The sequence below is a fragment of the Saccopteryx bilineata genome, chromosome 1 (genome assembly GCF_036850765.1).
Source record: "Saccopteryx bilineata isolate mSacBil1 chromosome 1, mSacBil1_pri_phased_curated, whole genome shotgun sequence".
Lineage (NCBI taxonomy): Eukaryota > Metazoa > Chordata > Mammalia > Chiroptera > Emballonuridae > Saccopteryx > Saccopteryx bilineata.
In genome coordinates this window covers 251,218,697-251,235,274 of record NC_089490.1, presented here as the reverse complement: position 1 = coordinate 251,235,274, position 16,578 = coordinate 251,218,697, and positions in this window count along the sequence as shown.

Below are 16,578 nucleotides of genomic sequence, written 5' to 3'. Positions count from 1 at the left end.
GGTGAGCTAGAAATCTTTGATTCTAGGAAACTCGGATAAATCAATGGCTCTGGGAGCCCTGAATGGAAAGGGAAGTGTTTTTCCACTGTGTGTATTTCTTGCCTGCCAGGTGCAAGCTAGGATTAAAGCTAATGGCCCACCAGTTCTTGGCTCCATTGTTTCATTACTGTCTGTCCGAATCAAGTGTAAATCTGCACGGGCCAGGTGGCTGTGATGGTGACCACAGCTACTGGCTTTACAGATAGATGTTGAGTTCTTTCCCAGCAGAAGGAAATGACATCACCAGGCCACTCCTTCAGATATGTCTGGTACAGACTCAGGTGGGTCAGTTCTTTCTCAAACTCTGCTTCCTCTCTGGCATGGGAGGGATGTGGCTGTCACCAGGAGGCACCGCTTCCGTCTCCTGGTGCGTGCCGCTGAGAACCGCTGGTACTGGACTAAAGGGGTTTTTGCCTGCATGCAGCAAAGCCCAGTGAGACAAGAATAAGAGTTGGCAGCAAAGAAAGTTAAGGATTTATTTCAAGAAGTGGCCCTCACTGGAGCCACAGGTGAGAGGATGCTCCAAGACCTGGCTCCCAATGGCTTCCAGGGGATAGGTGATATAGGGGATCAATCAGTATCCACAGTGACTGAGGGAGCTGGGGTTGTGCTCAGGATCATGATTGGTCGGTACTAGGGTAGGGGCAGTGGATCATAGCGTCTGGTCCTGATTCAGCATGGATCCTTGCATCCGGTTGTGTTACTTTTCTGGGCCTGGAGCTGAAGTACAACTGTGGCCTAGCTGTCATCTTTATTTTAACCAAAATTCTATCTCTGTGGCAACAGAGCCATGGCCTTGTTCCTAAGACTACTTGATGCCAACCAGATCTTCAGTGTCCTGAGGGCACAATGATTAAGGGACTGGTTGTGTAAGGTAAGAAGGGTCAGGGGAGTCAGGGGGCTGGATGGGCCAGTGTCAATGATAAAGAAAGACAGGAGAAAAGGTGAAGAAGTGAAGTTCTGTCTGGTGACACAGGAATTTCTGGAGCAGATGCCTTTCTTTGCTTCTATCCTGTGCTGTGAGAGACCATGTCACCTGACCTCCATTTCTATTCCCAACTCACACAGCCCCAACTCAGGGGGTTAACGGGGCAGAGGGTCATTGAAACCTCCCAGTTTGTACTTTTCTCTCTACGTCTCATCTTCCTAGCATCTTTCTGAAAGAGAAAACCCCCTTAAGACCTGTCTCCCAGGCACATTCAAGCCTAGGCCAACATCCAACACATAAAAACCAAAGAGATGTTTACAGATTCCTGTACTTTGTTATTAGGCATGTGAATGAATTAGGGGACAATGATACAGTAATATGCAGCCTGATGAACTTTTAGAATATATTGTCTGTAGTTTATACATATTCTTGAGGCTGAGAAGAGTGATTACTTTGAGGCCAGAATACTTGGGAAGGTACTCTATCCATCTTCAACCCCCTTTTCTAACAGTCCTGTCAGCAGAACAGACTTCAGCAGACTCTGAGACCTGCTATGTAGACACTCCTGCCCGTTGCATACATACCAGTGATGAATTTCCTATCTCTGGTGTTTCCCGACTATCAATAGAAATATTTTCAGGCAACCATAGTGCTGATTATTTGAGCAATAAATGACACCTTTTCAATTCTAAGTTTTATAATTTATCCTACTTGTCATAATTTCTATTTACAGATTATTTAAACAGCAGTCAACAATGAGTTCTTCATAAATAGGAGCTTTCCTTCCATCTTTTAAAAGAAGTAACCGGCATGGGCTCATTTGTGCCAACACCACTTGTCCCCTCTGCAGCACTTTCTGTGACAGCGGTGTGCAGGACTATTCTTTAAGTGGCTATATTCTGATGGGAAAACAGCCAAACAAAAACTGTCAGTGATTTCATATCCTTTCTAAAGCCATTTAGGAACACAAATGAACACCTCACATGAAGATTTATAAACGTGGATAAGTCATGTGCTGTAATTATGCTTTTGTATTTTCTTTGCTTCTCTAAGCTTCTGGCAAAATAGACGAAAACTTGCCTGCTTCCTTTTTTTTTTTGAAGGTGGGTTTGTGGGTTTAGGGCATTACTATGTGGACGGAATTGTAGTAAACTGAAATGTGTAGTCATTAAAATAAACAAAAGGAAAGGGCATAAAAGAATCAGGATCGTCCCCCTCCCAACCCCCATTTTTAGTGTCTCTTAGAAGAGTTACACTTTAATTAAGTTCTTCCTTGACTTAATGAACTCAAAGAAGATTTTCCTACTGAAAAATAAATGGCCAGATCATTATGCGCTGTCCTAGGGGTCTCATAGCTCAGTTTCCGACAACCCTAATGTCAACGGCAGAGTGCCTTTGTTCTCTTCCGAGGTGGGAGAGGCAAGCTTCTGACAGAGACAAGTTTTGTGCTCTATTTACTTGTCATGTGCCCTTTCAATGGGTGTAATTTATAAATAGCAAATCATTAATATGCTGAGTAGTTTAAAGGGCTTTTAAAACCACTTGAGAATGGTATGAGGAGGCTGTTCTTGTTTTCTTGCTGTGACAGGGAGAAGAGAAGGGAATATTAGTCACTGGCAAGTTGCAAGAAACATCGCGCAACGTTTTAATGTTCTCTTCGAACGGATGGGCTGCTCCCTTCCAACGCGGAGTGGAAACTGTCATTCCCAACTCATATACTGCGACACGATCCTCTAGTTTCTCACAGATAATCCCTGAACCCTTTTATTCCCTCCACAAAATTTCATGCTTTCGGCCAAGATGACAAAACCAACGTTTAATGAGCAATGCAATTTATAAGTGCTTTCACTTAGATGCCTAGCATTGTAGTGGTGTCTTCAGGTATATATTTTTCCTAGAAAGAAAATCAATTATGTTTTTAGTTCAATGCTAGGTGATGCAACTGTGACTGTGTCAATTATGAGGAAGAAGCTGTTCTTTTCTGTGGTGAAAATTATAAGTGTAACCCAAGGACACTATTAGAAGCTACTTTGACTCTCTCTCTCTGTGAAATAATTGTGGCTTCTTGGGGACTCAGATAACTTTGTGCAGTGCGATTCTTGATCTGTGTGGTAACAGAGCATTTTCTAAGTTCCCTGGCTATCTGACTGTGAAGTGGAAGAAAACCCATGACATACATGAGGACTCCAAGCTCAAGATGCTATACTACATTTTGCTAACTTTACCTCCTGATCGTCCATGTGTTCATTTCCACGATGACTACCTTAGTCTACTTTACCAACATTTTACTTACTTGGGCTTCCCATACTCACTCTAATTCCATTCCAGTCCATTCTCCAGTATGTGCCTATGTGGGCTCATGAAATTCAAATGTGAACATTTTTCCCTATTGATGAAGGCCTCCGGTGACTTTTTATAGCTCCTGGAACAAAGATCAGAACCTCCCAAGTCTGAAGGGCCTGGAGCTTCAGTGGAGGTGCAGTGGAGGTGGAAGTGCAGTGGACAGGTGGAGGTGCAGTGGACAGAGTATTGACCTCGGATGCTGAAGACCCAGGTTTGAAACCTTGAGGTCGCCGGCTTGAGTGCGGGCTCATTTAGCTTGAGTGTGGTGTTGCTGGCTTGAGTGTGGGACCATAGACATGATCCCATGGTCACTGGCTTGAGTCCAAGGTCAGTGGCTTGAGCAAGGGGTCACTGGCTCTGCTGGAGCCCTCGGTCAAGGCACATATGAGAAAGCAATCAATGAACAACTAAAATGCTGCAACTATGAGTTGATGTTTCTCATCTCTCTTCCTTCCTGTCTGTCTGTCTGTTTCTCTCACTTGCTAAAAACAAACAAACAAACAAACAAACAAACAAACAAACAAAAATCCCTTCGAAGTCCTGCATGGGCTGACCCCTGGTCTGGCCCTGGTCTTCAGTCCTGTGTGAATCACACTCTTCCTCTGCCTGTCCGTTCTCCAGCCATGTGACTGTCTTCTCATTCTCCTTAGGGGTCGTGGCACATTCTGTCCTCTCTGCCTCAGATATTTGTCCTTTCATTGAAATTTTCTAATTTGAAAATTAGAACTGTTCTCATCATTCATCTTTGAAAACCAACATTGCTTCCTCTGGCAAAGCCTATCCTATCTGACAAGGCATTCTCCATCTTTCCCCAAATGCTCTCCTCCTTCAGAGCACCTCTCTGCAAAGGTTGTTATTTATCCAGTCCTGCAACTACAGTTGGCCTTTGAACAACACATATCTGAGCTGTGTGGGTCTACCTATATGGGGATGTTTACAATAACTACTGTAAATCTAGTTTCTCTTCCTTATAACTTTCTTAATAATATTTTATTTTTTAATTTAATGTATTATAAGAATATAGTATATGATACATATGACATACAAAATATGTGTTAATTGACTATGTGTTTGGTAGAGCTTTTGGTCAACAGGAGGCTGTAAGCAGTTGAGTTTTGAAGAGTCAGAAGGTACTGGTAAATTTCCAACTGCAGGGTGTCAGTACCCCTAAGTCCTGTGTTCTCCAAGGGCCACCTTCATTGGGCCAGCATGTCTACCTACCAAAGTCAATGGCTGGAACACACGTCCCATGGAGAAGAAGCCATGCTGCACTCCGTTTTCTCCTTGCCTCCAGCATACTATGCTTTGTTCAGTAGTGGGAACTAATATCTATTGAATATATGAAGAAATGCATGATGATGAACCCATAAGTTAGTTCTTGAACCAAGGATTTCACTTCTCAGAAGAAGGTAGCCAGACAAGAGATATATTTTGCACTCATTTTGGAATAAGCTGTGCCGTGAAACTCATCACAAGCTTTGTGGGGGACCACTATAGGAGTTTGGTGAAGAGTTATCCTCTGGCATTAATGCTGAAGGAATTAAACTGAGCTCTCCAGACACCAAGGGGTGAAAATTCACTAGAGAGATCACCAAGGGAATGCTTCAGCATTGGTGCCTTTGGGAAGAGCCCCTGTCATTTGGGACAGACGGATGAAAATGGGAAACTGAGTAATTCTCCTGGAAGAGAGAAGCTGGAATTGAAAGGTAGTGGGTTGAGAGCATCTTTCAGAATGGAACAGTGGGAGCAGAAGAACAGAAATGTATCTCAGTGTGTGTGTCTCTCTCTGTGTGTATATGCACATGCACATGCATGTGTGTTGTATGTCTGGAGAAACAGAAAAAGGGAAGGATCTTCTCAAAGTGGCAGGAGGAACTAAAAATAAATGTACCTTTCCTAATTGTTCTAGATGCTGTAGAATAAATATCTTTGCCGTTTGGAGATAAGGAAAAACAGAGGCTATGGGAGAACTGTACAAATCATAATCTCTCACTGGACACTGGATGGATTTGAAGATCAGCAGAGTTTGAAGTCCCAGAACCTTGAATCAATTAGAGCTCTTGAACTGTGAGTAGGTCTTGGATATAGATCGGTGGATCAAGAATTAGGCAAATAGGAAGGATGACATTAACAACAAATTACTATTTTCAAGCTAGAAACCTATGACAATGATTCCAGATTGGTTAAGACCTGGAAGTATGTACATTTGTCTGTTCCTTTTGGGATTCCTTAGAGATAATGCTGCAGAGGCACTGTTTTCTAGACCTTGATACCAAAACACACATAGGAGGGTTCCACAAACAGAACTGTTTCCTTCTTTCCCAATTCAGCTGCATCCTTAAACATATACTTTCTGAGCGATTTAGTGAGATAACATAGCTGGGAATAAAACTGAGTGGGTCATTCTCTGCCATTGTCAGTGGTTATTTTTGTTTGTTGATTTGTTACTGTGGTTCAAAGAAGTCTAGAACTTCAAGAACTATTTTAACTAGTATTTTTATAGAAGGAATGGCCGCTTTATGTGACCTCAAAGTATAATGTGATTCATTAGACAGACACTAAAAGTGACTCCAGGTCTGTTCCACTTTAATGTTTCTCTATTTGAGAAGAAGGCACCCTTGACTCAAACACCTAATCTTTATGAAAGCAACAAGCTATATAAATAGATATGTCCATAATAATGTGAAGCACCAAAGAGCAAACCAGATGGGGCAGCCACAAAGTGTTCCTCAGGACTGGTGAAGGAGAGAAAGAGGACAGTATGTACAAAGCCCTATCATTTTTAAAAAATTTTTTATTTATTCATTTTAGAGAGGAGAGGGAGAGACAGAGAGAAAGAGAGAGAGAGAGAGGAGAGACAGAGAGAGAGAAGGGGGGAGGAGCTGGAAGCATCAACTCCCATATGTGCCTTGACCAGGCAAGCCCAGGGTTTCGAACTGGCGACCTCAGCATTTCCAGGTCGACGCTTTATCCACTGCGCCACCACAGGTCAGGCTCATTTTTTTTTAAATCTGATTTAATTCTTTAACAACCTATGGTGTTATGATCATCCCTGTTTTACAGACAGGTAAGAAATGCTCAGGTATGTTAAATTGTTTGCTTCTCGACAAATTAGATGATAAATAATGGCACTGTCTTACTTCCATGTTCTCTATAACATTTTCAATTTTGTGTGTGTGTGTGTGGGTTTTCAAGCCCAGGTAGGGTCAGAGAACTTAGGGTAACAAAATGAAGAAACCAAAAAGTAGCATCCCCATTGTTTCTCCATCTTAAAAGTCCTTTATGTGATGGGATTTTTCTGATGATTTTCCCTATGCTATGCCTGCCTGGAAAAGACCCTATATTTACTGGGAGACAGTCCTAGAATCCAGGATCAGGCTTCTGAGGCCAGCAAGGAAGAGAAATAACCTAGCACAGTGATCAGCCTAGAGTTCTTCCCCTGAGGGAAAGTGATGCATGAAAATTTCTGCTCATGCCAGCAGAGGCTCCTCAGTCCTCATGAGAAAAAATAAGGGTTCCACTGTGGACACAGAAATATCATTATGACAGTTGGTATACTAGTAGGCCACTGAATATTCTAAATTGGCATTCAAGGAGAATGTTAGTCTAGAACAGTGGTTCTCAAAGTGTGCGCCCTAGAAGATTTCCAAGTGCGCCCTATGGTATTCTAGAGAAATATGTGCCTGTTGGGGACAAAAAAAATCAACAGGGTTTTGGAGTTTAGATTTTGGGGGGACAGAAGTGTGGGTAATTGTCTGTAAGCTGACAGTCTGTCCAACCCTCCACCTCACTTGCCTGATTAGTTGCAAAAGGCTATTAAGTTGTGGTGCTGGATTGTTTACACTACCCCCCATGTTCCCCGTAAAGACTGGAGGCAAGTTTTTTCTATCCTTTTTTTTGGTGTAAAGTTAAGATGATATGTATGGTGGGGGTTTTCTGCACTCAACACAATTAAGAGTAAAAAGAGAAGAATTCTTCAATGTATTGATGAGGAAATGAGAGTTTGCCTTTCAAATATATGCCCAAATATTGAAGAAACTGCTAGGACACATCAGGCTCATGTTTCTCATAAACACAAGAATGAAAAAACTTAACATATTCACACCAGGACCTGCTGAATTTACTAAATCTTACTAAGAATGTATCTATATATATATAAAGATAACTTTTTTGTCATTTTTAAATTTTTTAACCTCTCTTTTTTATAATTTCTAAAAAGCATAACTCAAAAAAGTAACATAAAAATGTTTTTTAATGTCAGAATAAATTTAATTTTGTCATATTTATTTCATTTAATTACCATAAAAGCATATGTGGAATTTATTTTTTTAAATATTTGACTTAATTATTATAACGTATTTCTCAGAAATTTGTGTGTAGTGCACCTACAATTATTTGTAGGATTTTAAATGCACCCCAACTTCAAAAAGTTTGAGAACCACTGGTCTAGAGAAACATATTTAAGGATCTCTGGCATGCACAGAGGTGTTTATAATCATGGCAATAGATAAGGTGACTCAGGCAAACTGTCCAGTGGGAGGGAAGTCAGGACACCCAGGTGGCCATGCAGGAGCTGGCAGAAAGGCTGTGTGCACACAGCACGTGCAGGGGTTGTCCTTGCAGGATACAGGTTCAGTGTTTCTGGCTGTCAGTTGGTAAGTTAGGCCTGTCTGCTTTGATCCAACTTCATATCTCTTTAATAACCAAATATATGTTTAAACACACCTATGTGTGTGGATACATAAATATAGCTTATAACTTACATAATATTCAAAGAGTTGTATCCCTTTCCTGACATTGCAGTCATAAAAATCCCAATCAATGCTGGCACATAACAAAAGCTTAGAAAGTATTTTTTCATTAACTAACACATCCTTACCTGAAGGGTATATGTTTTCTCCCAATGCTTTGACTTTCACGAGCTATACAGGATTAGACAGAAACAAGACATTTGTTGGAACATTTCCAACAGCTTATATTGACTGATAGTCATCACAAACATGTATGCAGAGACACAGACCCATACTATGCGGTCTTGCAAAGTGGAAATGGGCCAAAATAACTTTAAAATTAGGCAGCATCCTTTACCAGCTGTGTTGTAAAAATTAATATGATTTTATTGTGTCTGTGTCTGTGTGTGTGAATGTGGATGTGTAACAAGCTAAGATTTATTTTTTTAATTTTTGATTAACATTAGTCAAGATTTTAACATTAGCAGCTCTTAAGGCTGATTATGCTTTGGACACCTTAGGATGTCAATCCTCTCCTCAGGCAGTCTGATGTATACCAGGGAGCCAGGAGGAAATATCTTGATTATAAAGTTACCCAGGTTATTTTCAAATAATTGCAAGTAAACAGGAAGCCGTGAACTGACATTCTCAAATATAAAAAAAAGCAACAACTATGAATCATAGTCCTATTGTTTCTATGATTTGCAAAGTTAGTCTTGCAATTACTCCTTGTTTATTCAAGGGCTGCTTAATTTATACGCTCAAACTTTCCTTTTTGCTTGATGAGACTGCTCTACTTTGGGCCAAACCGAGTAATTTGTAGTCAGACCTCACAATGCAATAGGATGTTACCAAACACAGCCTAGGCACCAAATCCTGCATCTCTTGAAATAGGATGTACATTCTATTAAGGTCAGATGGCTTAGATTTATATTGGGGGGAAAACTGTGTGAAATTTCATCTGAGTGCTGGCTCACCATAACCCCTGTGTTTAATGCCTGTCTCTGACATGACGTGATATGGCTGCCAGGCACACAAGCTTCTGTGTGACGACAAGAAGATGGGAACTACAGGAACCTCACTGAACTTAGCCTCCATACATCATCACCAGGGTGAAGTCTACAACCTTCAAAAATGCTTGGAGGATCAACAAACACTGTGAAGAACTGAGCTTGTAAGGGTAGAAATGTTTAAAGTGTTTAGTAACGGGAGATGGACTCTGCTATGGAAACATCTGGAAAGGACACGGTGTTCAGAGGGGAGTAAGTGCTTGTGCCCATCTCTGCTTGATCAGGACTGGGCCAGCCGCTGACTCTCATCCTGTCAAACCCCAGGCTCATCCCTGTTCGTTCCTGACTAGCCTGGTCATCCTGGGCAAGTCCTGGGATCCACGTCTATACTGGCCAGTGGATATCTGGCGTAGTCGGATTTGGAAAGCCTCGGGAATTCCAGAGGGTCTCTAGCGCCCCCCCCACTCCTGTTTTCCACCTCATCGTCCACTCAGCTGGATATATTCTGTTTGGATATGCCCTGGGTTTCTAGCCCAACTATTAGTTAGCTCTCCAGATCCTTGTCATAACTTTGGGTTTTGACCTTAATCTCCATATGTAAGGAGCCTCTATTCTAACTAATACAGTAGTATATCGTTTAAGTTCTCTAGGAAGATGCTCATAGTGCTAATACCTCCTACTTCATACGTTTTGAGAAATCCATAGGTTAAAGAAATTTTGCATAATGTAGTACATGCCACATAGTAATTGTTTAATGTATGATGACAGTTATTCTTTCTGTAATGACATAATGCAACTTTTACAGAGGCCTCAGTTGAGTGTCTGAATCACAGCACACAGAGGAAAAGAACTGTTGGGTACTTGGAGGTCTGCATTGTACCAACATGGTGCAGTCATTTCAGATTGACAGCAAAAAGGTTTCAGTGGTTTTACACTATCGTTCTCATAGGTGAGAGCCAAGTAGGAAGGTCTTTGTTGCCTTTGACAGTGGAATCTAGGTCTTTATTGTTTGTATTTCTCTTATTCATACTGAATTTTGAATAGCAGGAAAAATAAAGATGACACTCTTTATTGAGAGCAGAATATAATAATTTGTGTATAATTTGCATATGAGTTAAACTTGGAATAATGTTGCATTCAAAGAACCACATTTCAATAGCCACCTCCTGCCACCATCATCAAATTAAAAAAAGCATTTTCATTCTTTAATTAAACATCTTGAAGATCCCATTGAAAACTCCTAGCAATACATTCCCACTTTCTATTGCCCCCTCTCCATTTTTTGTACCTCTTTCACATTCTCCAGAGACCAGCTGGCTACCATTCCCCACAATGCAATGCCTTCTCTTGTTTTCACTCTTTTCTTTCTCTTATTTTACATATTTTGTCATGACTGTCTTTTGCATAGTGATTTCTCCTGTCTTCTGCTTCTGGGTTTTGGCCTTTTCTGTCCTTCTATGTCTTCATCATCAAAGTCTAGTATCTGGTCTGACAAAGACAGATTTGCTGGGAGGTCACAGGGCAGAGCAGGCACAGGTAGGGGTGTCCAGGTTACTAATAATCACAGTATTCACTGTGAGGTCACAGGGCAGAGCAGGCACAGGTAGGGGTGTCCAGGCTACTAATCACAGTGGTAGCCTAGCCTCACAGATAGTGAGGGAAGAGGTTTGTAGGGATGGGGAGGAATGGGGAGGAATAGTGATGACTGAGGAGTTGTGACACCATTCCCATGTCAATAATTTTGAGTATTTATGTTGCTCTCTATAAAGGAGGCTTTAATATTTGACTCTTACAGGTGAAAAAAAAGGAGACTCATAAAATTTACATTATTAGTCTGAGCAAACACAACTAATATTTTCCTAAGTCATATCTGTCCAACTCTAAGCCTTTGCTTTTCCCCATCAATGTGAAATTTTTATGTTTGCGATATTTGGAACGATGTTATGTTATAAGAATTTTTATGTAAGAAATTGTGTTAATTCTACTAACTTATTGTCCTATCTATGCCATTATATGATGATATGCTCTGGAGGGTCTAAGAACTGGACTCACTTTATTTTAATTATAACCAAATCATTGAATTCAATATTGATGTGAGCCCTGGCCGGTTGGCTCAGTGGTAGAGCGTTGGCCTAGCATGCGGAGGACCCGGGTTCGATTCCCGGCCAGGGCACATAGGAGAAGCGCCCATTTGCTTCTCCACCCCTCCGCCGCGCTTTCCTCTCTGTCTCTCTCTTCCCCTCCCGCAGCCGAGGCTCCATTGGAGCAAAAGATGGCCCGGGCGCTAGGGATGGCTCTGTGGCCTCTGCCCCAGGCGCTAGAGTGGCTCTGGTCGCAATATGGCGACGCCCAGGATGGGCAGAGCATCGCCCCCTGGGGGGCAGAGCACCGCCCCTGGTGGGCGTGCCGGGTGGATCCCGGTCGGGCGCATGCGGGAGTCTGTCTGACTGTCTCTCCCTGTTTCCAGCTTCAGAAAAATGAAAAGAAAAAAAAAAAAATATTGATGTGAGCTGAAGTAAAAGTAATTTGAATAAGTTAACACACTCAACCAGAAGTCCTTGTTTTCTGAGTGAAGGAAGTTGGGTGTCAGAGTACAGGAAGATCCAATGAGCATCGATGTACTGAAATGGAAAGCTAGCAGCTATCTCTCTTCCTCCCTCTGTTTCTGTCTCTTTCTTTTGGGACTCACATGTCTCTTGTCACTACTGCATGTGTCTGCTTCATACCTTCAAATGGTATTTTTCATTTCTCAGTCAATATGACTTTTCTTTATTTCTCTTTATTTTTTTCCAAGTGAGAGGAGGGGAGATAGTGAGACAGACTCCCACATGCACCCTGACTGGGATCCACCTAGCAACTCCCTGTCTGGGGCCAATGCTTGAGTACCAAGCTAATTTTAGCACCTGAGGCTGACACACTAGGACCAACCAAGCTATCCTCAATGCTCAGGGCCTATGCTCAAACCAATTGAGCCACTGGCAGAGGGTGGGGAAGAGGGAGAATGGGGAAAAAGGGAGGGGAAAGAAGCAGATGATTGCCTCTCTTGTGTTTCCTGACCGGGGATCAAACCTGGGACATTTTTACCCTGGGAAAATGCTCTAGCCACTGAGCAAACTGGCCAGGGACCAACATGGCCTTTCAACACAACCTCACTATGATAAAAGTCACACTTCTCGTGTCTCTATTCTAAGTTCCTCAATAAGAGACTAGGACTGGCTGAGGCCTTTTCAGTGGCTCATTGCAGCCCAGTGGCTGTGGCCTGTATGTCAGAGTCTTTTGCTAAATGGCTGCTCCTTCTGGGCTGTGTGAATATGTCTCACTCAATGGAAGTGTGGGCAGCAATAAAATGATAGACAACTTATACAGTAGTATACAAAAGACAAAAAGTATTTATAATGAACCAGGTATCTCTATGGCCTAACTGAACCCTGGATCCAGTTAACACTAGTTAAATATTCTATGCTTTATTAGCGGACTCTTGTGAAAGTTAACTATGATAGTAACTTCTTGCATACTGAGCATGGGGATATCTGAGATTTAGTAATTTTTATGATAACTCACCAGTAGAATTGAATGGGAAGTATTGAGAATGATCATTGTATCTTTTTTTTTTTTTTTCTGAAGCTGGAAATGGGGAGGCAGTCAGACAGACTCCCGCATGCGCCCGACCGGGATCCACCCGGCACACCCACCAGGGGTGTGAGCTCTGCCCATCTGGGGCGTCGCTCTGTCGTGACCAGAGCCACTCTAGCGCCTGAGGCAGAGGCCAAGGAGTCATCCCCAGTGCCCGGGCCATCTTTTGCTCCAATGGAGCCTTGGCTGCAGGAGAGGAAGAGAGAGACAGAGAGGAAAGCGCGGCGGAGGGGTGGAGAAGCAAATGGGCGCCTCTCCTGTGTGCCCTGGCCAGGAATCGAACCCGGGACTTCCGCATGCCAGGCTGACGCTCTACCACTGAGCCAACCGGCCAGGGCTGATCATTGTATCTTTTTATGAGATGTTGCTCTTATCAGGAATTGTGAAGAATCCATAATTCTACCCCACTTGAATGCTCACCAGTTAGCCTGCTGTAGTTTCATGGATGGTGTAGAAGGCATGGATCAGAATCAGAGACTTAATTCCTCAGCAGTTGTGGGAGGAGCCAGAATATTAACACTGGCACTGGTTTTCTGTGTCCCTGTGGCCACAGGGCAATGCAAAGAGGGATGGGTAATGTCCCCATGTGCAGGGGGTTGTGCCATAGGAGAGGATTCCAAACAATGTTTTTACAAAGGGCTGTAAAAGCCACTGACAGTTTTCGCAACAAGGAGGTAGTGTCTTTTTATACCTGGCTGAAAGAAACCTGCCACATTCCTCAGAGGGAAGCACTGTCTTCATTTTCAAGAGTGTTTCCTACACAAAAATTGCTGGAATAGGGTCCAGAACAGAGGCAGGTAATATCTGCACTTGCAATACGTGGAGCAACAGGAGAAACCAAGCAGAAAAGTGTGTACCAGCAGTTACAAAACTGTCTTTTGAAACAATCAGAACAGTCCTCAGAAAGATCCCACTGAGAAATAAATTGATGCTAGTCTTTATTCAATTAATTCCTAAGATTTTTCTTCTTCTTCTTCTTCTTCTTTTTTTTTTTTTTTGTATTTTTCTGAAGCTGGAAACGGGGAGAGAGAGTCAGACAGACTCCCGCATGAGCCCTACCGGGATCCACCCGGCACACCCACCAGGGGCAACGCTCTGCCCACCAGGGGGCGATGCTCTGCCCCTCCGGGGCGTCGCTCTGCCGCGACCAGAGCCACTCTAGCGCCTGGGGCAGAGGCCAAGGAGCCATCCCCAGCGCCCGGGCCATCTTTGCTCCAATGGAGCCTTGGCTGCGGGAGGGGAAGAGAGAGACAGAGAGGAGGGGGGGGGTGGAGAAGCAAATGGGCGCTTCTCCTATGTGCCCTGGCCAGGAATCCAACCCGGGTCCCCCGCACGCCAGGCCGACACTTTACCGCTGAGCCAACTGGCCAGGGCCAGATTTTCTTCTTAATCAGTGAAGCCTTCAGAAAAAGACGTCATGAAGAAACACAAGTTAAAACAACTGGTTTTATATTTTATCAATATTTAGTGGTTGCATGAGGTCAGATCAAGCTTGAGAGAAGTCAATGTGACATTAAAAAAAAATCAACTTATTCCAATTGATTTTATTTCATCCCCAAGACAACCCTTCCACAACGTGAGAGGTAGCTTTCCTGATTTTCAGTTGTGAGGGTTTTTGATATCAAAGTTGTGCTTGGTCTTTTAGAACTGGGGTTCATTTCAGATCAGTTTCTGACTCATAAATACCTCTGTTTATCAATGGGTCAGAAGTTATAGAACAAAAAACGACAATCATGTCTTTCACAGTTATATTGCTTATCATTTATCAAACATATTCACAATATCCTAAGAGGCGGTCAGGGAAGACATTTTTGCCTTCCCTTGAGGAATTAGGAGAGAAGCAGTGAGCTGATTGGCCCACTTGCCCAAGTCCACAGGGCCAATCAAAGACCTAGATGCCAAGTCCTCTTTCTTCTAGTCCAGTTATCTTCCCACCACCTTGCACTAGCCTCTCCCCACCCACACACAGAGCAGAAATGGAAGTGAAACTATACAAAGGGATCACAAGAATGTTCCCATAGTCAGGCTCCGAAATATGTTTGTAGAGCAGCATGTCGAAAACTTGGTTGAATTCATGTGGACTTGACTTGAAGAGGCTCAGAGATATAATCTCCTTCCGGAATAGAAAGCCTCCAGTCGTGCTCTATGCGCAGAAGACCTCGTGACGGGAAGCAGGTAAGGATCACCAGGACGTCTATTCCGCCTGGAAGGTGGGGACTAGGAGAGAGGTTGTTAGAATGGCCATCCTGCAGTGCTCACGTAAAGGTTTGGGGACTTTCAACAGATGAGAGGTGCTTTTCAAACCAGGAGGTTTGAAAAGGAGCACCATGGTTTTTACTAAACATTTTTTGCCCATGAAACTCGGGAAATGGGTGCAAATAGTTTCAGTATCTCTCAAGCTTTAATATGATTAACTATTTATGTTTACCTATAGGCTATAAAGCACATAGATATTTAATAGTAAAATTTAAACAAAAGTACTGAAAAAAAATTTTTTTAAAAAACAGATATCAATTAATTTACAATGGAAAGGAAATAGAAAAAAGTTTAATCAGAAAACATACACTCACCAATGATGAGAAAACTTACTGTTTAAATAAGACGTTGACAAAGAATGGTTGACTACATGTGCCTCTGTGTGTGTGTGTGTGTGTGTGTCCCAATCAAAAGTGTTTTGGGTTTTGGATGAAAAATTTCCGTCTTCTGATATTTGTAAGAATTAATTTTCTCAGGTTAGTTGTTCTACAGCTCAGAAAGCAGAGAAACCCAGCCATAAGCTTGGGGTGCTGGTCAAATAAGTTTGTAAATAATGATATATATGTTTTCTCGCTTGTAGTTTGCAATGGATGTGGGGGGACAGGCTGTAAGCAGGCAGGATTCTTGTAGCCTAAGGCTTAGTTTTAAGACTAAGCCTTTCCCACCCTTTTTGATGTAGGGTGGTGCACTCTCATGAGGGATCCCATTATGCCTCAGATAAGTAACTTTGTATCAGAGACTTCCTTGTCTGTATATTAGATTAAAGGTTTTCATTTCTACACTATACAGTGGGGCAGACCCGGAGCTTGCTCTCGGTTCCTGAGATTAGCATTACAGAGGAGAACAGAAAAAGGCCATGTGGAGGAGGCCAGGAGAAGCAGCCAAGATGGTGGAGTGCTGAAAGAGAAGTCAGTTAGTGCAGTTTGTGCAGAGAGAAGGAGGTGGGGAACAAAGGAGAATAAAGCTGGTGAGGTACACACCGTTGATTCTAGGAAACTCAGATAAGTCAGTATCTTTGAGAGCACTGAATAAGTGGGGTTTGGAAACCAGAGTTTGTTTTTACTTGCCCGCTGAGTACAAGCTAGGATTAAAGGTAATGACCTACCAGTTCTTGGCTCCATTGTTTCATTACCGTCTGTCTGAATCCTATGAGAACCTGCATTGGCCAGGCTGCTGTGATAGTGGCCGCAGCCACTGGCCTTACGTTTGGCGTAGTGTTGGGCAGATAAAATGTATTATGCTCACTTTGTTAAAAGTGGAGCTGCCCACGTGGAGGCCGTTGCCCAGGTGATATTAATGTGTTTGTAGCCTGGGGCTTGGTTTTGGGATTAAGCCTTTCCCACCCTTTTTGATGTGGGGCGGTACAATCCAATCATGCCTCAGAGAAGTGACTTTGTATTAGAGACTTCCCTATTTTGTATATTGGATTGAAGGTTGTGAAGCTACACTATAAAATGGGGGCAGAACGGGACTTGGCACTCTTGGTTCCTGAGATTATCATTAGAGAGGAGAGCAGAGAAAGGCCATGTGGAGTAGGCCAGGAGAAGCAGCCAAGATGGCGGAGTGTTGAGTGAGAGGCCAGTTTGTGCAGTTTGACGCTGGAGAAGGAGGGAGATGGGGAACAGAGGTGAATAAGTCT